This window comes from Chionomys nivalis, chromosome 5, assembly GCF_950005125.1.
Source record: "Chionomys nivalis chromosome 5, mChiNiv1.1, whole genome shotgun sequence".
In the NCBI taxonomy this organism is placed as follows: Eukaryota; Metazoa; Chordata; class Mammalia; order Rodentia; family Cricetidae; genus Chionomys; species Chionomys nivalis.
The window spans coordinates 42,193,729-42,218,538 of NC_080090.1; positions in this window are offsets into that span (position 1 = coordinate 42,193,729).

Here is a 24,810-nt window from a genome sequence, read left to right on the forward strand (position 1 = left end):
GGCCCAAGGTGGCAGCACTGGCCACTCAGATCTATATGTCCCTGACTGTAACATGACCCTCAGACCTCCACTTGACCTCAGGTGATGGCCCAGATCCTGGGTGTTTGCATGGTCTTTCATGGTAACAGGAGGCACAGGTGCCAGCACAACCTGGTAGAGCAATGGATCCAGACGTGGGCCTACACTGCAGCCTGAGATCCAGACATGACTGTGGCCCTGGGTGGCAGCACGGGACATTCAGATCTGCATGGCCCCTGCAATAACAAGGCTCTCAGATACCAGCATGGTGTCAGGTGAATGACCAGACCTGAGTGGTTACTGAAGTCATGAGCATCAACACAGACCCTAGCTGCTGTAGGGATACGGACCCATACACGGTCCTTGCCAGGAGCTCAAGTCTAGATATCATCATGTCTCCTGGCAGCAGCACAGGCCACTCAGATCAGAATGACCCTGGCAGTGGTATGGTCCTTGGACACCAAAATGGTCCCAGGTGGAGGCCCAGACCTCAGACACCCTTGTGGCCTTTGGTTGCAATGTGGGTCATGGATGTCAACACAGACCCAGACATGACGCTTGCGAGCAGTCCAGGACTTCACCCTGGCCTTAGGTGGCAAGGAGGCAACCTACATCAGCTTCATCCTCACTGCCTTCACTTCCTCAGTTCTGCCTCTGTCTACAGCATATTAACCTGTCCGCTTCTCCTTCTCTCCCGTTTCCCCACCATGTATTTGCTTATCACAATGGCACCTTGTTATCATCCAGGCAAATGCAAACCCTTGGGGACTTGGCAGAGGCAGAGTGGTCATGCATGGCTCTATATGCAGGTCATACCCTGACTCTGTACGCAGGTGCAAAGGTCCCTTTAAGGGACAAATCCCGCCTCCTCCCGTCCTATTTCCACCATTTCTCTGGGGAGGCAGGTCTCTGTCTCTCTCTGTCTATGTCTCTCTCTCTTTCTCTTCTCTCTCCTCTCACTCCCCTTTCTTCCTAATGAACTTCCTCCCCCATGCAAGTCTTGCCTGGTTGTGTGTTTTGTCCCATGTCCCCACCTTGCAGCCCCTGGTGGGCCTGTGGGTGTTCTCAGCCAGCCGGAACTGTGAAGACCCAGGCTGGCCCGTGGCTGTCTTTCAGCCGCCTGCGCGGTGTGGCAGCAGGCAGGCCTGTGAATCTTTCTACTATTTTCTACTTTATTATTTTTTTTTTTAAGGAAAGTCTCCCACTGAGGCTGGAGTTCCCCGATTGACTGAGCGCTCCCAAAATCCTTCTGTCTCTGCCTCCAAGTATCCACCATGTCAGGCTTATTTTTCACCTCGGTGCTGAGGATCTGGACTCAAACCTTCATGCTTCTGCAGTCAGTTACATCCCGGCTTCCCAGACTCACATATTTTTTTTTTCTGGTTTTTGGAGACAGGGTTTCTCTGGAGCTTTGCAGCCTGTCCCAGAACTAGCTCTTGTAGTCCAGACTGGCCTCGAACTCACAGAGATCCGCCTGCCTCTGCCTCCCGAATGCTGGGATTAAAGGCGTGCGCCACCACCGGCTATCCACATACTCATTTTTAAAAGTTGTGTTCCTATATAGATAATTTTGTTAATGAACGCCAAATGGTGGGTATAACAAAATGTTTGTTTGAAATGGAGGAGATTGGGACAGGATTAAAAATCACTTCACTGGGACCTAGTCATCCGCTTAGCACCGGAAACTACTTTATAACCCATGACTAGCTACAGCAACCAGATGGTTCCGCAAGGCAATCCCCATGGTGAACACATCCCAGAGGTCCTAAGCGTCAAAATTATCTTTTGTTGACTGGCCATTCTCTTTCTCCTGAAGGTCAGAGCTTTGGCTAAATTAACCCCACTCTGCTACATAATGTACTTTTATGCCCATGCAATTTTCTCAATCCCCAGTACATTCTGCAAGTAACCCCTCTACAGCGAGGAAGAAAATGCAAATACGGCCCACTTGTATTCAAACTCAAGGATTCTTTATGAAATTTTCTGAGTGTGCAGAATGCTACATACACACCCACGTCCAGCTAAACACAAAACTACATCTCCAAAGCAATATATTTGGCAAGTGATTTGGCAGAGACGCGTGTGATTGGCACCAACACTTGTGTGATATGTCATCTTCCTGTGGCATAAACATTTAGAAAATTATTATAATTTTAGAAGATGAATGGATTGATCATAGTTTGAATTTTGCCACGAAGAGAACTGGAAGCTTACTTATCAAAGTTTTATCTTCACAGATCATTTAGAAAGAGGTAATCATTTCTAAACACAGTAACATTTAGTGTGAGTAGCAAGCTGAAGCTACCGCAGGAGCAAACTTTGGCGCTTACATGATGTTAGCACATTCGCATTACTCAAAGCTGAATTGTTGCTTCCCATGTATTCCTCAGCAATCAGAGAGAAGTGATTCGTTTCCCATCTTCATATCCTGCCTAGGAACGTGTTAAAAATCATTTACAAGAATGTCTTGGGTTAATTCTTCATGAGCACTAGAATTTGTTTGTTTATTTTTATTTTAACTTCCCTGCACTGAGTAACCTTCAGACAGTGGCTGTACCAGACACAGGCCTTCCTTCACAGAACAACCTAAAGACCTCCAAGATGGTGCTGGAGAAATGGCTCTGTGATTAAGAGTACTTGTTGCTCTTCCAGAAGACTTGAGCTGGGTTCCCAGCACCCACGTCAGGCAGCTCACAACTGCTATAACCCCAGTTCCAGGAAATCTGATGCCCTCTTCTGCCCTCCCCTAGGACACACAAGCACACATCCAAAGATGAAATAAATCTTTAAGGAGCCTCCTAGGATATACAGCTGCAAAGCAGAAAAGGACATTTTTGGAGTCATACTACCAGTGTTTATCTGGTTCTGCCAGCTGTGAGCTGTGTAATTCCAGTCCACATCTCAGCCCTACAAACCAGTTTCCATTTTCAGTGCAGAAGGAGTGGATCAAATGTTACTGTAATATTAAGTTAGGAGCATCACTCCAGCCCTTGGCCTGAGAGTTGCCCTTGTCCAGACTCCAACTTCCAGTCTGCTGAGCGCTGACCCCTTCCTGGGGGAAGGTCAGGACCACTCCCACAGGCTATTTAGGCTCACCCTGGAAAAAGGAACATGTGGTTTTTGGTTTTGTGTGCTCTTCCTCTGTCTTCCCTGCCATGCTCCTGGCCACCCAAGAGTACCGCATATATTAAATGCAGGCATTTTTAATTCGGTCTAATCTGGTTTGATTGGAGTTCTTTACACCAGCGGAGAGGCCCGTCTTAAGATTTTTCCTAAGAGTTACCAGTTTCCTTCCATCCTTGCCATTTTGTGATTATTCCCAAAAACCAAGCATGTGGACGTGTTCAGCACTCTGTCAGCTGTCAGGCAATGCTGCCAGGGCTTCGGGTCAGCTTTAGTATTCACTCAGCTGATTTCTAAAAAAGTTTTCTCAAGCCTTGATTATATTTGCTTATGGGGGGAAAAGCAAGGTTATACTTGACAGAAAAATCACAACAAATCAATTGCTGAAAGTAGTATTTTAGCATTTCTACCCTCATGAAGAAAATTAGCATTTCTAACTTAAAGAGTTTGGAGAGGCAGACCTCTGCGGGTAGGCCTGGAACCCCGCAGCAGTGGGAGGCTGTAGAGCAGGCAGGCCTTGAAGAATGCAAGGAGAAAATTAATGCTTGCAAATCAGGTGACAGTAGCTCACTTCCTGAGCACCAAGGATCTAAACTTGATGCCTTCAGAAGAGCCTAGTGTCCAAGCTACCATCAAGTTTTTTGTAAAAGCATGCTCACAATTTTACAATAGTGTACAATAGGTGGTTAGCAAGCTGTAACCTTCTTTGACAATTTAATAAACACACCAAACTGTAAAGTGTGCACAGCCCCTGACTCAACAGTCCTGCTTCTTAACTCTAGTCGACAGTAGTCCTGGTGCGTGTACAGAAAGATAGGCGTACAGGAGTATTTCCTGTAGAAATGTATAAAAAATGACAGACAGTCAAACAAACAGCCCACCACGGAAAGGCAGGTTTCATCTGGATTGTGAATTGCTCCACAATTCGTACCAAGGATTCTTTTTTTTTTTTGGTTTTTTTCGAGACAAGGTTTCTCTGTGGTTTTTGGAGCCTGTCCTGGAACTAGCTCTTGTAGACCAGGCTGGTCTCAAACTCACAGAGATCCTCCTGCCTCTGCCTCCCGAGTGCTGGGATTAAAGGCGCCACCACCGCCCGGCACAAGGATTCTTGCATATTCCCAGAGTCATGCATTCTGTATTCATGTGTCATGTGTCTGTGAATAGACACACATACATACATACACAGGCATCTTCATATACATCTATCATATGTATAAACTTGTTTATTTGTTAATATGTATAAATTTGTTTCTCCTTGCATTTCATTATCATGCCACTTGAGCCTCCTCTAATCTTTAGTAAGTCCTTGGCTTTCTTTGGCTTTTCATGCCTCTGATATTTTTGGATCCAGTTAAGTCGTAGAATGTTCCTCAACTAAGATATGTCTGATATTTGCCCATGATTAGATTATACAGCCATTTTCATTTAAGTAAATACAGAATGACTTTGGAGAGACCTCGGTATATTTTGCTAATGGAATAAGGAAGATTTTTTCCTGGCCACAGCAGGAAAGAGGTGATCCTCTCAAGCATTTGGTTTAAAAGAAGAGACAACTTTGCAGAGATGTGGACAGGGTGAAAGGAATGACGTGGCTTGAGGGAATCAACACAGGACTACAATGCTCAGGAACTGGCCACAGTGGGAAGCCTTCCAAGCCATAGACTGAGGAAAGGGGAAGAAAGAATAGCAATCAAAATAGTGAAAGTAAACAGAGGGGCAGCAGGCAACCGCTATCATCACGAGGATCCTGGTTTAAAACAGAGGGCCGGGAATATAAACTCCTGGTCCCTTATCACCACTCAGCAAACCTTTTGCTGATGCCCTGTGCCCCTAGTCAAAACCAACCAGATACAAGGAGGCTGAGGAACCAAGGTGAAGCAGCCCACAGAAGTCAGCTTTTGGGTGGACACTGAAGGCAGGAGACTAGAGAACAGATCGTGAGCAGAGGACCAGTATGGGAGCAGTTTTGCTGTCTAGAGATAGGAAGCAAGATGTCAACTTGGTTTTTCTCATAGTGCGGAATTCCAGCAGAGGGTCAGGACTGAAAAAGGAGGAGGAAGAGGAAGAGGAGGAGGAGTGGCATACTCCATATCTTATGGTACCACCTCCTCTCCTAGAGACTTCAAGTACCTTTTACTGTTTTGAATTTTGTGAATGGTATGTAGCAGGGGTGGGGGGACAGAGAACATGCACATGTGTGCAGATGCTTGCAGAGATGAGAGGCATTGGGTCACTTGGATCTGGAGTTACACACAATTCTAAGTCACGAATGTGAGCTCTAGGAATTGAATGCAGGTCCTCTGGAAGAGCAGTACCTGCTGTTACCCACTGAGCCATCTCTTCAGCCTTTTCCCAGTGATTTTAAAGCAAGGAACTGCCGGAAAAATACAGAACTTCTCTCCACCACCTGGCCCTTCTCACCTATGAAGAAGCAGAATTGAGAGGGGAGAGGTCACAGCTTAGAGTGGAGATTTACAGAAGGGCAGAGACATCTTCTCTCCTTAGTGAGCCATGAGCACTGAGCTGGCTGAATCCCTGAAGGGCGGCGTTGCACTCCCTAGCTGATGTCCGCTCAGCTGCTCCCCACAGCTCCCCTCTACATGCTCCCCCCACCCCGGCTCCTCTGCTGTGTGCCCACTCTGGAGAGATGTGGAGAAAGGCGGCAGGTGGGTGGAGACGAGTGCAGATGGAGGCAGTGTTGACATCTCCTCTGCCACTTATGTTCCTGCCTGCCTTCTCAGAGTTAGGAACGGTAAGATCTCACTTACCTTTGCCAGGCTAGAGGTGGGTCGTTTTGACAAGTGTGTCAAGTTTCAGACAGGAAGATGTTTTCATAGAATCACCATGATTGAATATAAAAGAATATAATATCCCATTAACAAATGATAACGTGGCTCACATCTAGAATATCAGTCACTACAGGGCAGAGAGTTGCACGTTCAAGACTAGTGGGGTAATTTAGCGAGACCTGTCACAAAAATACAATTTTTTTTTTTTTTTTTTTTTTGGTTTTTCAAGACAGGGTCTCTCTGTGTAACAGCCTTGGCTGCCCCTAGAACTCGCTCTGTAGACCAGACAGGCCTCGAACTCAGAAATCCAACATCCTCTGCCTCCTGAGTACTGGGATTAAAGGTGTGTGTCATCACTGCCCAGCTACAAAAATACATTTTTTTAAAGGGCTGAGGCTATGGCTGAGTAGCAGAGTACTTGCCTAGCATGCCAGGCCCTGAGCTCAATATGGGAAAAGTATGAAATAGATTCCGTGGTGGGAAAATACATCTAAGAATGACAAGCAGAAATCAATGTCAACCAAACCTTGATGGAAATGGTCTTTGCCAAGACTGTGTGAAACTCCATTTACCCTCATTGGCCTCATAAGCCACAACAGCAGATTCAACAAACCAAGGAAAAACTACAAGCAATCACCTCCACCATTCCCACATAGTGTTAGGAACTGCTGGCCTGCCACCTAGGTATCCTGTCCCTTTAAGAGACAAGCCTTGCCCACTCCCAATTCCCCTCCCCTTCTGTTGAGGAAAGCAGATCCCTGGCCTCCTCCAATCTGTGCTCGCTCTCTCTCTTTCCCCCTGTCTTTTTTTTCCCCACCTCTGCCTCTCTCTCTTCTTCCCTCTTCTCCCCTTCCCCCTTTCTCCTCCATAACACACTAAATAAACTCTATACCCAAACTCTCTCTGCAGGGTGTATCTGTCTGTCTCTCACCCACCATGATCTTCCACTTGCCGTGGCTCTCATGGGACCGCCCATATCTTTAAAAAGAGAATAACACAAAGACCCACACAGCTAAAGCCACACTCAAGCCTAGCCACCACTGCGCTGGAGCAGACACTTCTCCAGCATTTAAGACTACAATTGCAAAACCAAACAGGGCATTAAAAGCAAAACCACGCTGCTTAAACATGGAAAGTTACAGTTGAGGTGAAAGCTAAGATTTGACTAAGGAAGCTATACACAACCTAACCAACCAACATACCAACAACAAAGTGCAAATGGCACACTTAAGAGAAAGACCTTTTTTTTAAAGAGTAGTTTCATGTCTGTGTTCCACTGAGTTGTGCACCTCAATAACTACATCCACACTTTGATGCACACCTTTCATCCCAGCACTGGAGAAGCAGAGGCAGGTGGATCTTTGAGTTCAAGACCAGCCTGTGTTGTCTGAGGTTTCTGTCCTGCCTAGTTCCCATAGTCGTTAAGTCCCAAATAATCACACAGAAGTCTACATTAGTTATAAAACTGATTGGCCCATTATCTCAGGCTTCTTATTAACTCTTATAACATATAAGCCCATTATTCTTGTCTATGCTAGCCATGTGGCTCGGTACCTTTTTCGGCGGGGCAGTCACATCTTGCTTCTTCTGTGACTGGGTCAGGACTGTGTCCTCTTCCACGAATTCTCTTGTTTTCATTGCCTCACCTCAACTTCTTGCCTGGTCACCCTGCCTATACTTCCTGCCTGGCCAATCAGCATTTATTTAAAATATAATTGACAGGATACAGACCATTGTTCCACAGCAAGCATGGTCTATAGAATGAGTTCCAGTACAGCCAGGTCTACACAGAGAAAACCTGTATCGAAAAACTTGCTACTAATAAAAAACTAAGCCAGGCGGTGATGATGCATGCCTTAAATCCCAGCACTTGGGAGGCAGAGGCAGGCAGATCTATGTGAATTTGAGGCCAGTCTGGTCTACAGAGCTAGTCCCAGGACAGGCTCCAAAGCTACAGAGAAACCCTGCCTCAAAAAAAACAAAAAAAAAGTTAAATGTATTCAAAATTGTGTTAATTACACACATGAAGGGAAGATATAAGAAGTTTCACGAACTGGAGGTAGAGGTCAAATTTCCTGTCTTATCTGCCTCTTCTGCCATTTGAAGCTCCTGAAAGTTCATTTGTCTATCATAGAATTATTCTAAAGAAAAGTCAAAGGGTTTTCTAGTACTTTCTGTATGAGGCATGGTAGTCTCAAGTGTTAGTAATTTATCTTAGGGTCAAAAGAGATGGTACATGCAAAAGCCTTTACCATTAACCTTCTTAGAAAAGATGCTTGTGTGGTTTTCTGTCCTTAGTGACCCCCATCCCCACGGCCTCCTTTCCATGTGTGCCTTGTCCTGCATGCAATCATTCTTTTACTTTACACTGTGCTTTTAGAGATCAGAACTCTCCATCACTGAAATCAGCATTTCTCTCCTGGCTCCTCCTCCTTTTTTGGTTCTCACGTGCCTGCTCACCCTGACCAACCACTCCTCAGAGCTGTGCTCACGAAATTCTGAAGGCCAAGCACAGGTCAGTGGAAGAATCAGAAAACCTCAGCCACTTCCTCCTGCATTCCAGCTCCCGTGACCTTCTCAGCTGTCACCTGCTTCCTTTCCAGGCTCTCACGCAGATTACACAGCCAGGCTTTCTGAGGCCAGCTGGAAATGCCATCAAACAGAGCCCAGCGTTTCACCCTGTGAACGTCCTACAGATATTTATGGAAGGCTGAAGAAGTATCTAGCCTGGGTTAGGGGTGGAAAGGTAACTGGGAATAAGGCCAGATCTTGCAAGCCACACTTCAAACTCAACCTTCCAGATCAGTAGGATCCTGTCTCCCATGCCAGCAGGGATATCACCCCTTTAATACACTGTTATCTTCCAAAGTGGCTGTCATGGTAATATTTGGTGTTATAGTTTCTGGCTATGATAACCTGTCTCTCATGATCATAAAATATTGGCAATGTGATCCTATTCTTGTAAGTAGTGAAAGCTGCTAACTGTGAGTTTTAAAGTCTGTTTAACATAAACCTAGACATGCCTGTCGCTCTGGTCCTTGATCCAGCACAAGGTTAGCAAGGACCTCAGAACTGCTGTCGTGATTGTCATGATTGCCACAGAATATCAAAGAGCTCAATTCAGTTATGCGATGAGCATCTTTGGCACAGAGTGGGATCTGAACCTGACCAGAGTTCTGCATTTCTAGTCAGCACACTGCGTGTAACTCCATCTCCCAGGAAGGATACAGAGGGTTTTGTGCTGATGGCTGCAGTGGTGACTGAACACAGGGCCAGACCCCAGAGTTATACCCCCAGCCTGCAGTGGTCAGCTGGAAATGAATGGCTTGCTGATCATCCTAGCAGTCTGCTAATTGGTGCTTTTGAAAAAAAAATTTAATATTAATCCAGATATGTGTATCTTTAATTAACTTCTAATTAATTTCTCTTTTATCAAAATGAATCTCCGGATAGAATTGTTTCTCTACATTTAATTTCTTTCATCTGAGAAGAAAAGAAACAAAATTTCAAAGAAAATGAAATTAGAATAGAAGGGATATTAATATTCCCATGACATATGAAACTTACCTCTGACTCTCCCTACAGGACAGACTCAGAAAGATTTTTGTAGGGAGGTCATCTTTGTGTCGTGTGTGGGGATAAGCATGCTGCCTTGTACTTCAAAATTCTGAGTAGGTTTTTTTTTTCACGATTCCCTTTAGCAATTAGCTGATCACCAAAGAGTAACTAATGACGCCCTCTGCTTCTCAGATGACTTACAGATAAAGTGAGAAATTGTGTGTTTTTCTGTACTTCTGATTTGCCATTTTTAAACAACTGCTCTTTCTTTTTTCTTCAAATCTGTTTCTGTTCCCTTTCCACTCAGCTGGAGCTGACTGTTTACCCTTCTGTCGCTCCCTCTCAAATCCTGTTCCTTTTTACAGGAATTCTCTCAAGTCTTGTCCTCCAAGCAACTCTCGCCAAACTGACTTGACAATATTTCCATGGAGCCTGATCAAAACTTCCAAGAGAGGGAATGTGACTGCAAGCCAGACCCTTATCTTTTTATAGAACAGAATAAAATCCACCAGTGTTGGTCTTGCCCTGAATAATGCTCGTAGCCAATGTCACATGCATTAGAGTTTAGCAGGACAATCTGGAAACGAAATACCCTGGGTGAGTCTACGGCCATACCACCCTGAATGTGCCCTGTCTGGTCTGATCTCGGAAGTTGAACAGAATCGGGCCTGGTTAGTACTTGGATGTGAGACCACCTAGGAATATCGAGTGCTGAGAAAAGAAAAACGCCCTGGGTGAAAAAGCCATGAGGAAGAGCCAGACCATTTCAAAGCAGTGAAAAATCCTGCAACAAATTTAATTCAGCCACCAAATTGCAGCCCATAATTGATAATAGCAGTGAAAAGAAAGACGTACAAGTTAATCCTTAGGCACTGTGCTTTAGATAGATATTCAATTATGGGAAACACATATAATAAAATACACCAGGAAATTAATGCCTACAAAACTATTAGCCTTTTCAATACCTCTTGCATTTATTTCAATATGTGTAGGAAGGCATCAAATAGAGATGAACTCTTTTGTAGTTTGAACAGCAAACCTAACCCGCAAAATTAAGCATTACTGTGGGTGGTGGTGTATGCCTGTCAACCCAGCACTCGGGAGCCAGAGGAGGGGGTGAGTTTCAGACCAGCTGGGCCTACACAGGGAACCCTTGTTTAAAAGAAAGTTACTAACAAAGATTAAGTGATCGTTTTCAAGTATTCATATAGTCAGTGTGTATGCAGGATGTTTCTTCTGACCCCAGGAAAACCACAACCATGACTTGAAAGTGTAGCTTACTCATAGCAACACTGATTAAAATCTCAAAGAAATCACAGAAGGGCTGGAGAGGTGCCTCAGTGGTCAAAGTATGCGCAGCACTTGTGGAGAACCCAAGTCCAATTCTCTACCCACATCTAGCAAGTTACAGCTACCTGAAGCTCCAGACCCAAGGGATCTGACCTCTGTGGGCATCTGCACTGACGTATACACATCCACACATAGACACACCCCCAGACGCACACACAGATACACACCCACATAGACACACACACAGATACAAACACACAGACAGATACAGACACACACAGAGACACACACATCAGACACACACAGAGACATACATAGATACAGAGATACACACACAGACATACCCACAGACACACCCACACGGACACACACAGAGACATGCCCACACAGACACATTCACAGACACACACAAAGGCACACACACAGATACAGACACACGCATATACAGATACACACACAGAGAGACACACCCACAGAGACACACACAGAGACATACCCACAGACACCTACACAGACACACACATAGTCACACACACACAGAGATACACACATAGACACTTCCCTGTCCCATTCTTTCTGGCAGTTCATGACTCTTCCCATGACTAGCCCATTCATGGGGCCAATAATAACAATATATTTTTTTCTCCTAGCCACATGCCCTCTCATCTCCCTCAAAAAGCAGCTGCCTGAGGTCTCCAGGATGACAATAAAACAGATGCCACTCCAGCCACACCTCTTGCTGAGTGTGAGTGCACCCACTCTCAGCTCTCTCTTCTCCCACATCTCCCCATGCCTGCAGGAAGCAGCCAGACTTGAGCCGGTGCTCCTATATCCAAGGAGTCTAAAATGTTTGGTTGAGGGGCTTTACCTCAGCTCACTGGCACCCCTTTATCCAAAAAGACTGGAATGTTTGGTTGGAAGTATCATGTCAGCTCCCTAATACCTCTTTATACAAAAAGTCTGCACTGTTTGTCTGGGGGCTTTACCCCAGCTCCTGGCATAAGCTTCATCACCTGGGAGTTGCCTCAGTTCAAACTCCACCTCTGAGAAAGCCCACCAAATGGTGACCCCTCCCCAGATGGTCAAGAAAACCCGCCAAACAGTAACCCCTCCCTAGGGAAGGTCAAGACCACTCACACAGGCTATTTAAACTGCCCCCCAAAGAATGAACACATGGTCTCTGGATTTCGTGTGGTCTCCCCTCTCTCATCCCCTCTCCACGTTTTCCTGGGGCCACCCGAAAGTACTCCATTATACATGAGCATCTTTAATTTGGTTTGATTGGGATTATTTGCGTCGGTGGAGAGGTTCATCTTCAGAAAATACTTAGCAGAAACTGGTAAAATTAATTTCAGTGGTATATTTTACTTAATACATCCAACTATCAATTCTTTAGTAAATATTTTTAAATGTTAATGAAAGTCAGCCATACTGGCTGCTGGCAAGATTGAGTGAGACAAGAGGATCGCTTGAGCCTCGAAGCTTGGGGATAGTGTGGGCAACATAACAAGAGCCTGGCATCCAATGTGGTGACTTGAATATCTAAACATAGAGCCTGGGAAGCTAAGAAAAGTTATCGACAAGAAGCTAGACATTGTGAATGTAATTCTTACTTGATAGTTGTTCTTATTGTATATAATTTTACTTTATCAGAGTTAAGGTCTTTCGTTTTTATTTGGAAAAAAAGGGGGGGGGATGTGGGGTATCTGTACATTGTGTAAAGGTGTATGGCTGTGATTGGTATAATAAAAAACTGAACGATCAACAGCGAGGTGGAAGGTATAGGTGGGTTTTCCAGGGAGAGAGGCCAGGAAACACAGAAGAAGCAGGGTAGACAGTACATGACAGAATGTTGATTAAGAGAAATAGGCTAATTTCAGTTATAAGAGTTAGTTAAAAACAAGCCTACGCTAAGGCCAAGCTTTCATAATTAATAAAAGCCTCCATATGGTCATTTGGGAGCTGGCTAGTGGGACAGAGAAAGTCTTGTTACAAGACCCTGTTTTAAAAAAAAAAATCAATGAGCTCTTTCTCATTTTGTGTTCTACCATGGCTTTAAAAAGTCTCATGTAAATTTTACACTTACATCACATCTCGATCAGGAACACATGTGGTTCCTGGCTAATAGGGGCTTTGTAGCTAGTGACCAATAAGCTATTGCTCCCAGCACAATGCCAATCCTGCTTCTCATGTCTCAGGTCACGACTTTATGATATGTGAAGAAACACAGGAAGCAGAGACGAGGCAGAGGGAGGAATGGCAAGGAAAGGGAATTAGGTGAGGGCGTTGGATTAGACCCAACTACAACTGTCCACCCCCACTCATCCCATCTACTGAGACAGGCTGAGGTTTTCCATCTGCGCAGAAGAAGACAGTAGAATTCCTCTGTCATCTTCCATCCCCTGCCAACCCAGAGCCCTTCTTAGACCTTTGTAAAACCCTGATTCCTAGCCGGCCCTGATCAGATGCATCTTCCTGATACTCTTCTGACCTCAGAGCATCCCGCACATGGTGAGCAAAGCCCAGGGCAGCCTGCAGAATATGTAGAGCAGAGACAGCAAGTGGAATGTGACTGGACTGGACTGTGCCTGGGTAGGTCCCGTTGCCACAACAGTGAAGGAAATAGCCAAGGGCGCAAGGGACAGGAATGTCAGTGAGACTGAGGGGTGGTATATAAGCCACGTCTGCTGCAACTAGGAAAAGAATGCAGGAATGACTAAGCTACCAGGAGTGCTTACCTTCAGGCTAGCAAACCAAACTAATTCCATCTGATGCCTTAAGTCACCAAACAGGTGTGTCGAGTTACAACGCGCCTGGATCTCCATCCATCCATCATTTCTTTGATCTTCAAATCTGATTGTTGTGGGTGACTGTCTCCCAGCCAAGTGTATAAACTGATGACATCACTGCTCCATGGTGTAGTAAAGGGGAAGGTTTTTATTGTAGATATGAGGGAAAGAACAGCCAGAGGCAACCAGAAGAGTTTAGAGCAAAGAGAAAAAGTATTGGAATAAACATGCCCAGCAGACTGGACCTGGCCAGGAGAGATGCAGGAACAGAATGGGGGGAGGGGCAGCAAGAGAGGGAGAAAAGAAGACCAAGAGAGGAAGGGAAAGAGAGTGTGGGCGAAAGAGAGAGAGCATAGCAAAATAGAAGGATTATAAAGGAAAATGAACAGCTGGGCAGGATGGGGGGAGCACATGAAGTGGAGAGGTTTAGGGTAGGGGGTAGGGTGAGAAGAGCTGAGAAGAGCCAGGATGCCAGCAAGGGCTCTGAAATGTGTAACCGCTACTTGTGGTACTGAGGACGCCTGAAGACCAGCACCTGCTTTGGAATGCTAATAGGTGTCGCGGATAGCCATCTGTCCTTCCTTCCAATGAAAAGGGAAATGCTTCTTTTTATTGAGGGGACCCAGCTTCACAAGTTCCTGAGGACCCCTGGCTTTTGTCTAGAATTGGGAGAAATGGAGTTTCCTTCAGACCTGACACAAAGAAACCCCCTCTTGGGACTTCATCTATTTCCAAAAGAACTATCCCAGCTGGACCAGCTGACAACCCTTCATGGAGGGGTGGAAAGGGTCATGAGATTCCCATCTTAGCAGCCAGCTCCTCTCTGTAGCTCTGTCTTAATTGCACATGGCTTCAGGGAGGTGTATATAGGACAGCGAAGACTAGTGGACAGGGTACCCATCTATGTAGCTAAGGTGAAGTCCTCATCCATGCTGGGTCAAGGCTTTCCAGGGACAGCCTGTTGAGGGGAAGGAGTATCCACACCCCTGTAGGTAACCGCTTACCTCTGCTCTGTAAGAAAGCCCAATAAACTCATTGGTCCTCCAGAGTGAACTTTGGTGGGCTCATGCTTCCATTTGTTATTGGGACCTTAGGAAAAGACGTAAATGTGTGTGGTCTGTTAATATGGGAACTTCTAAGATTTCAAATACGTCTCTCTCAATTCCCTTTATATCTGTCCTCTCCTCCTTCACTTTACTAAATCCCAAGGTCCTCAGACCTTAGGTATGTTCTTCCAGGGGCCTTCCACTATATCCCTCCTCAATATCACCCAAAGGTTCCTGCAAGCCTGTTAATATGTTTGCCACCATATCAGTTGTCCTTCTAAAGGGAATGCCTGGAACCCACATGCCCTAAATCTTTGTGGAACCCACACAATCCTAAGACCTTGTGGCCCAGCATAGTGCTGAGTGTGGAGTAGAAGCTTGACCTTTTTGCTGAAAAATACAAATGGGAAAGACTACTGAGGTCCCTAGCTGATTGAACTCACTCCTTGAGAAAGTAGGAGTTGGGTCCAGGCATGAATTAAGGTCACTAGTGCTGAGCCACACAATGTCCCATCATCTTTAATATTTGTGTTTGTGTGTGTGTGTGTGTGTGTGTGTGTGTGTGTGTGTGTGTGTGAATGGCTTGGCTGGGATAAACTCCTTTCTGACATGCAAGGCTGAAAAGGAAAGTTAGTGTATTAGGATGTGACCAATGTAAAAGTATAAGAGACTTTGAAAAGGATTGTGATTTAGAAAGTTCTAGAAGGTCTTATGAGTATTCCGCAGGAGGCGGGAGGGATGAGGCTGGAGGTAAGCATGTGCTCCTGTTTATCAGAACCCCCTGCTGTTGGTCTTACCCCTCACCCAGAACAGTGGCAGACGTTTGGATTTTGTATTGCTCCAAGGTCTCTTTGGAAATAGCTTTGCTGACAGGATCCCATAAATGGATCTGCATGTTCCTTTTTCACTCAGGGTACAAGTTTATAACATCCTTGATTGGAGTGCAGCCTCCTCTTGAAATGCACAAAATGCCACGTGGCTGGTTCTCCCTTAAATGGAGGTTGCTGGGGTCTGCTTTATTCTCCAGCTTGTTTACATCACTGAATGTCTGTTGAAGGTTACAGGAGAGAAGTTGGTATAAACGGGGCCACGGAACTCATAACTCTTAGATGATTGACAACCTTCTATCATAGTCTATAAATTTTATCTAGTGTATTCCTCGAAGGCACTGATCTTGCTGTGCTTTTATGTATCTATTGTCCTGTGGTGCCTCCACGAATTAACACCTATAGTAAACAGCAGGGTTCTGTGAATGCTGGCTCATGGAAATAAATATAAAATTGACACTGCTATCTATAGGTGACAGCCTTTAGTTTACACACACACACACACACACACTACTGAAACTCATAGGGAATGGTGCAGATTTATAGTCTGCAAACACCTAAGCCCCACACTAGCCAAAGGTTAGCTTCAGCCATACACGGCAAGCGGTCAGCGGGTGATACGTGGGTGGGTCAAACTGAGGTCAGCTTATGTGTGTTAAACATGCACTAGTTTATAAAGACATGGCACAATAAGTATAATTAGTTCATTAATCATTTTGTATTGATTATTTATTGTACTGACTCACTACACATGAGAATCTCGTCTGACTTTTCCGTCTTTAATATAGCTGCTAACACTCTAGCCCCGTGTATGGCCTGAGTATGTAGCTCATGCTGTGTTTCTATTACACATGGCCACATTCCATAGCCACTTCTATACCCCAAAAGTCATTTATTCCAAACATCTGTGACCCTTCCCTCTCAGAGCTTTCTCCTGGCACCAAATGCTTATTGGCTTGTGCAAAAGAAGTCAGAAGTGCTGAAAAATTAATGCCTCAGAAGCAACACTCTCTAAATGATAAGACGGAGTTGGGAAATGAAATTCTCTTGCTCCCCAGTAGAAATAACTCTGAAGTTCATATTATGTGCTGATGCCCAGGGATCCCCATGTTGTGTGCTGATATCCAGGGAGCCCCATGTTGTGTGTTAATACCCAGGGATCCATATGTTGTGTGCTGATGCCCAGGGATTCCCATGTTCTATGTTGATGCCCTGTTGTCTGGGTTTTTGTCCTGCCTGGTTTCAGTCCTCCTACCAGGCCCCAAAGAATCACACAGAGGTCTACATTAATTATAAACTGATTGGCCCATTAGTTCAGGCTTCTTATTAACTCTTATAACTTTTATTAGCCCATTATCCTAGTATATGTTAACCCCCTGATTTGGTACCTTTTTCAGCAGGGCAGGTCACATCTTCCTTCTTCCGTGTCTGGGCAGGACTGGGGAGGAATGGGCTTCCTTTTTCCCAAAATTCTCCTGTTCTCATTGCCCCACCTCTACTTCCTGTCTGGTTGTTCCACCTATACTTCCTGCCTGGCTACTGGCCAATCAGCATTTATTTAAAACATAATTGACAGAATACAGAATTGTCCCACACCAATGCCCAGGTATCCTCATGAGCTCCAGCTACCTGTGGTGTTGACTGCCAGGTAGCTCACCCTTTGCTAGCTTCCTTCCCCCTCCTGTCTCACTCGCCACTTCCCTTCCGATGGATCCCACCTTTCCCTTCAAAATACTAGCACCCGAATCCTCCTTTTAGTTTAGGAAAAAGGCCCAAGATGAAAGAATTCAGTAATTACTTCATTTGTGTGCATATGTTTGCTTGCCATAGAATTGTGCACTTTGTTTATGTTTAGATTTTGTGGGCCTGTTCTTTTGATGGTATGTTTTGAGAGAAGGCCTTACTATGTGGTCCTAGCAATTCAAATATACGACAATCCTCCTGCCTCCACCTCCAAGTACTGAGGTTATAAACATGAACTCCCATGCCCAGCCAAGAATTACTTTAGTCTATTTAAAATCACCAATCTTAAAATAATTGAAAAAATTAGAAACTTGATTCAGGTCACAGTTAATTATCAGGAAAGCAAATACTTAAGCGCAGATCTTCCTAACCCCAAATCCCTTTCTATGATTCCTGTCCTGTGAGTTCTTGGTTCTCAATAGTATCTTTTGCCTCTGATGGGGCAATTGGCAACTATCGAATCATCTGAGGACGGCCCATAGGGCAAGTACGAAGAGCAAGAAGAGCCCCTACACACAGCTGACTGCTGCAGGCAATGCTGAGGACCCACCCAGAGCCCTCTCCCCCAACTGTGTTCTCAACTCCTGGACCCACTTCAAAGTCAAGTGTGTATGTGGAGGGACGAGGAGAGCAAGAGAGAGCAAAGCAAAAGATAACACTTCCAAGATTATGTCCTAAAATCTCTGTAGCTTCTATCTACATGATCTCTGGTTTGCTCTCTCTCCTTTGCAATTCACAGACTAAATTGCTCTCTCCTCCCTAAAACGCCCAATACCCAATCTGATGATGTAGGAAAGACCTCTGAGGTTGTAATCAAGTATAATAGTAATAATAATAATGATAGTAATAGTAATAACACACACCAGAGATATCTGTGTTTCTCACCATTCCCACACCAAGCAAAGGTATATAAGTGCACAGTTTGAAAGCAGTGTCTATGAGGTAGGCAGAGATCACTCACCACACATCAAAGCCACACTGGTACCTTGTTTGAAAGGTGGCTCCTTAAGCCACCAGCCTATGGTACTCCCTCACAACAGCCAGTATTCCTTGCCTGGCTTGTCAGCTGCTAAGAAGCCACTTAAGAGAGGTTTATTTTGGCTCATGGTTTGAAGGTGCAGCTTGTCTTGGTGGGGAAAGGTTTGAGGGTGCAGTCTGTCTTGGTGGGGAAGGGTTTGAGGGTACAGTCTGTTTTGGTGGGGAAGGCATGCAGCAGAAGCAACAGGAGCTTGCTCACATAGGAGATCAGAAACCAGAGAAAGGAAGATTCCATTGTCTTTCTCCCTTTTCTCTTTGCACTCTTAGTCTGGGACCCTGGTCCTTGGGATGCCCTGCCCACCCTCAGAACAGATCTCCTCCTTCAGTTAATCTGTCACAACAGAGGCGTGCCTCAATAGGCATCTCACAGTCCAATCAAACTGACATCTGAGCCATCCCACAGCATCAGCTAATACACCTTGTCACAGAGATAACCTGCAGAGAGGCCCCTGCATGCAGGGACCAGAATATTCTAGCCAGCAGGGGACTGAGTCCGGAAGCAGAGGTCCTTCTGTTGGACACCAGTCCGAGCCAGCAGGCGGGGTTCCTCCTTGTGACGGACACTGAGCAGAGACGCCCTGCTGTGAGATGCTGAGCGTTTGTTGTAAGATGTCAGATTTTGCTGGTAATTGTTTCATAGCAATATTAAAAGTAAGTAGGTGGGTAAACTAAGCCATGAGGATCAACTCCAAGTGCACAGACACTTAAAAAACAGAGAAGGAAGCAGATAATTCTAGGACAAACCCAATAGGATAGAGATTTCTTTTACTTGTAACATTTTTTTTATATTACAAACCAACCACAGTTCCCACACACACACCGCCTCCCACCTCACCCTTCATCCACTCCTCAGAAAGGGTAAAGCCTCCCATGGGGAGTCAACAAAGCCTGGCATATCAAGCTGAGCAAGGACCAAGCCCCTCCCATCTGCATCAAGGCTGAGCAAGGCATCCCACCATAGGGATTTCTAAAAAGGCAAAGCAGCTAGTGAGTTGGCATCGTAGATAAGAGCACTAGCTATGCAAACCTGATACCCTGAGTTCAATCCTCAAAGCTTAGGGAAAGGAGGTAGGAGAGAACCAGTTCTGCAATGCTTTCCTCTGACTGCCACATATCCAGTGTGGCATGCATGCCCACCCACCCACCCACAGCAAACACATAGAGACAGACAGACACACACACAGATACACAACACACATGCCTACCCACCTCTCTCTGTGTGTGTGTCTCTCTCTCTCTCTCTGTCTTTCTCTCTCTGTCTCTCTCTCTCTCTCTCACACACACACACAGATTATTACAGATACACAACACACATGCCTACCCACCTCTCTCTCTCTCTCTCTCTCTCTCTCTCTCTCTCTCTCTCTCTCTCTCTCTGTCTCTTTCTCTCTCTCACACACACACAGAGATTATTACAGATACACACACATGCCTACAACCTTTCTCTCTGTGTCTCTCTCTCTCCTCTCTCTGTCTGTCTGTCTCTCTCTGTCTCTCTCTCACACACACAGATTTTTACAGATACACACACACATGCCCATTCACCTCTCTCTCTCTCTCTCTCTCTCTCTCTCTCTCTCTCTCTCTCTCACACACACACACACACACACACACAGATTCTTACAGATACACACACACATGCCCATCCATCTCTCTCTCTGTGTCTTTGTCTTTCTTTCATACACACACACATACATACACATACACACATGCATACACACACAAGACACACACGCAGGCAACGGAAAGAAAGTTGTTTTAAGGGCAAAGGCAAAGAATAGCCTTGTGGCCAGATGCCCTCTAAATCCTAAAACTGGGAATTCAAGGCTTGACTGAACTTCTACACACTGGGGGCCAAAAGATTTGCTCCTAACTGTTTATAACCAGTAGGTACTATGGTGTCTTCTTTTGGCTTGCAAGGGAAGTGGACTCAGGCAACAAGGAGGTGCAAATAGTTAAGAGGAGAAAATACCACTGGAGAAGTGAGGCAAGAAAACGGGGCTGGGCACTAAAGAATGCAGGCAACTGAATTTTAGTGCCCCTTGGGAATAGAAATAGACGGATAGAGTCCAGACCTTTGAGGCTTCCCTCCCAGAGGAGAAGGAGTTAGAACGTCCATCCACTGTCTCCCACCAGCCACTGCTAGGGAGATTATTGATGCCCCGGCACCTCTCCCTTTGAAGACATACGGATACCATCCCTGGGCCTAAGTAGCATGTCAGTGGTCAGGAGTGTGACACCAAAGCACCTGCAGCATACCAGCCCCTTGATACAGCTTAGAATCATTCAGTCAAGAACACCACACGATCTCACTAAATGCAACCTTTGAAACCCATCACGAAGATGCATTGAGATGAAGAGATCTGAAGCTCTCCAGTTCAAGTGCATTTAGTCTCATGTTTGCTTTAACTGGCTTTTCTTTTTTTGCTGAACTATGTTGATTCTTCAAGTTTAAGGACACACTGAAGCAGATGTTAGTACTCTGGCAGAAGTTTTCTCCATACAGTAGCGGACAGCTGAACTTTGATAAAGAAAGTTTGACTGTAACGTGTGTGTATGAAGCACAGACTCCACTTGGTGAAATGACATGTTTACAAAGAGCCTGCTGTGCCTGTTAACTGTTGCTGAGATGCTGAGAAGTCTATTTTGCCTGCTGCATGGGTGTTCTACCTCACTACATTTGCAGGAACTGATATGTAATTCAGAATACATTGGGGTCTGGGGACACAGTTGATAGAATGCATGCCTCGCATGTACATGGCTATGAGTTCAATCCCTCATACAGCATAGAATGGCACACACCTGTAAATCTAGTTCTTGGGAGGTGGGGAGAGGAGGATCAAGAGTTCAAAATCAGGCTAGCTTGAACTATGTGAGAATCCATCTAAAAAAGACCAAGTTGTTTGATACACCTGTAGGAGGGTTGCAAATGTCAAATTCAGGCATTTTTTTTGTCTAGAGAACAGAGGTAGACTCATTTCTTCTCATTTCCCTCTCCCAATGGATCTCAATCTTATCAAGTCTGTGTCTCTGGCCTTTGCTGCTGCAGCCACTAATCTGCCATTTCTCTGCCGCTGCGCTTGGTAGATACTTGAAAAAGCTTGAATCCAGTGATGCAAAGGACAAGCAGGCTAGAGCAGCAGACGTTCCAAAGACGCATCCCTGAAGGATCACCAGCATACACACTGCCGTGCTCCTGTGCACATACCAGCCGCAAGCGCTTCTCTATCTAAAGGGCTACCATTTATTGTAGAAAGCTTTATTGGAAACGCTGTCCCAGAATAACAACTCTGAACGATTTGAAAAAAGCATGGGCTTTGTTTGCTTTTGGGTGCAGAGAGCATGTTGATATCTGTTTTAACTCCTGATTGGAGTCAGGGACCTTTCAGTGGATGCTTAGTACAACAGCAACAGAGTCAAGTCTCCTTACTGTAGAGTAGGTTTAAAAGAAGAAAGAAAGAAAAGTGACCCTCGGGCAGATTATCACTTTAAAAGGCAACGATAGTTTGATGGGGGAAATGGTTCCTGTCCAAAGACTGCGGCAGGGAAAGGCAGCATTACTTTAAAGCAAACATTAGTGAACTTTGTACCAAAGCTAACAGTGCCTGTAAGTGTTGAGAAGCTTACTCCAGAGACGTTGTACAAACACCTCTTGCTCTTTCTTTCACATCCCATTGTTTCAGTAACATTAAAAAACTTGTGATGCTTTCAGGCATATTAAACTAAAATTTTAGTGTCCTTTATGCTTTTTCTGTGAATTTTCCTTTAGTTAAGGCTGTTACTCATAAGGAAAAGAGATAGAATGGTAAAATGTAGCACTTAGGTTATTCAAAATAAACCCTGAAATTTTAAAAAAGCAAAGTTGGAATGTGACTGAGGAGGTAGCTCAGTTCTAAAGTGCTTGCTAGTTTTTGCAATATGAGGACTTGAGTTCAGATCCCTCAGCACCCATGTAAAAAGCCAGATGCCTGGGAACATGTCTGCAATCCTGATTCTGGGGAGGTGGAGATGTGTTGACTGAGCTTTCTGTCCTGCCCTGCCCGGTTCCCACAGTCATTAAGTCCCAAAGAAATCACACAGTGGTCTACATTAATTATAAACTGATTGGTCTAGTATCTCAGGCTTCTTATTAACTCTTATAATTTATATTAGCCCATAATCCATGTCTGTCCTAGACATGTGGCTTTGTACCTTTTTCAATGAGGCAGTCACATCTTTCGTCCTCTGTATCTGGGTCACGACTGCAGACTGAAACTTCCCTCTTTCCAGAATTCTTGTTGCCCCGCCTCTACTTCCTGCCTGGTTGCCCTGCCTATACTTCCTGCTTGGCTACTGGCCAGTCGGCATTTTATTAAAAATAATACAAACGACAGGATAAAAGACCATTGTCCCACAGCAGAGACAGGTAACTCCTAGATCTCACTGGTCAATCCATCTAGCTGAGCTCCGGGTTCAGTGAGAGAACCTGCTTCAAAACAAAAGGTAGAGAGTGATTGAAGAAGACACCTAACCCATGAGTGTGCAAAAACACACATGCTTACAAACAGGAACATAGACACACAACACATTCCCACAAATCAAGACAGGTAAAATGGAGAAATGACAGCTGGCATCCTTGTGAAAAGAACGGTAAGGCATTCAATTAAACAGTAAATGAACTAGAGGTTGGAAGCATCCCATCCACTTTTCATGACTCTGTTTCTGGAAACCACAAAACTAGAGGTACACTTAAATTGATGAACAAAGGCCAAAGAAACCAGGCAGACTGAACTGGTTAAAATGAATAGACACATACCACTTCTCTAAAATAAATGCTGCATTCTTGTAAGTGTCCCAGCTACATAAAAATGCCCAAATACCCTGAAAATTCGTGAAAAATAGAGATCTGTAGATCACATAAATTTGACTATTATCATGATGCCCAAATTACCTATACACAAGCTGGGGCACAGTGGTGTAGGCCTTTAATCACAGCACTTGGAATGCAGAGGCAGGTAGATTTCTGTAAGTTCAAGGTCAGGACTACTTAGACATCCAGGCTTCTCCAAAATACCAACAACTAATAACAGCAAAAACAATAATAAAATGTTACCTATATACAATACACTTCGATGTTCAGAAGAATTTATGGCATTTTGTTTAGTTTCCCTGGAGCCCCAGCAAACTGACAGTTCTGAAAAAAATGTCAGTTCTACCCCATTCGTAAACAGGCTTGCATTACTATTAAAGGAAGTAAAACCCAGACAAGGATTTCTGAGGCCCACCTTCAAGGTAAATCCTCCCCAACCCCAGTCGGGAGTCAAACAGGAAAGTTGCTGTGGAGAGCAGAGGGGTTGTCTATGAAAGAAAAGAACAGTAAAGAATGTAGGCAGGATCTTGGCAATACAGGGAGCCCACCAAGCACCAAACTGGCCATGGCCTGATAGCGTAGTTTACACCCCTCAAACAGCAGCAAACGGGTCTAGGGGTTTCACAAGCAGAGCCTGAAACAAGCAAGGGGAAATGGGATGGCTCAGAGGCTAAGGCCAAGTCTGTAATTTCTAATGTTTCTTCTATGGACAGCTTGGGTTTTGTTTGTTTTATCTTTTTACCAAAACAGAAAATCAAATTAGTCGAGTAAGTTAAGAAAAGAGGCCAAGTCCACCGGCAGCTTCTGCTGTTGTCCTGTGTGTGAGCTTGTCATGGACGGGGAGACAGCGGTCCAGCGTACCCACTTGTGGATGCTCCGTCTGCAAGACTCAGTTGTTTCTCCATGGAATTCCTAGCCATCAGGCGTTGTCTGCTGGTCTTTCCCGAAGATCTTTTACCGAGCATGAGGTAACATGCAACAGAAGCCGCAATCTGATTTTCTGGTTTCCGTATCCAACACTGGAGAGCAAGGCATTGCCGTGCAGTTTTCTAAGCCCGGCACAGTTAGTCACAGAGAATGTGAATCTGAAGGCACGGACACCCATTGCTGTGCTTTCATCTGTCTCCTCCAAGCTCAGCCTGAAGAAATCTGCCAGCCTGCACTTGCACTCTGTGCCGGATGGCAGCCATCAGGGATCAGTGGCAGGTTCCCAGGATCCATTAATCAAATTCCTTTCATGGGGCTGGAGGCAGTTCTGTTTGGGGAGTTGCTAAGCAGCTTTGTCCTGATCATCTTGAGTTCCTATTTGCCAGGGTGCTGAGCCACCCATTCATTGTCAGTGGGGCAGGAGCTCTGCCCAGACAGCAGCTGCTGTGCCAGTTCAATCTGAGAACGCCTCTTGCTGAAGGTTTCACAAGAGAAAGGGAAGAGAGCGCAGCTACTCCGGCTTTGCATTTCCCTCGCTCAAAATGATTTTCTTTGGCCGGGCGGTGGTGGCGCACGCCTTTAATCCCAGCACTCGGGAGGCAGAGGCAGGCGGATTTCTGTGAGTTCGAGACCAGCCTGGTCTACAAGAGCTAGTTCCAGGACAGGCTCCAAAGCCACAGAGAAACCCTGTCTCGAAAAACCAAAAAAAAAAAAAAAAAAAAAAATGATTTTCTTTGCAAACCTTCGATGTGGCTTTGAAGATGGTCAAATAATGACCTCATTCTGGAGGCCCCAGGCCACCCATTAGTACCC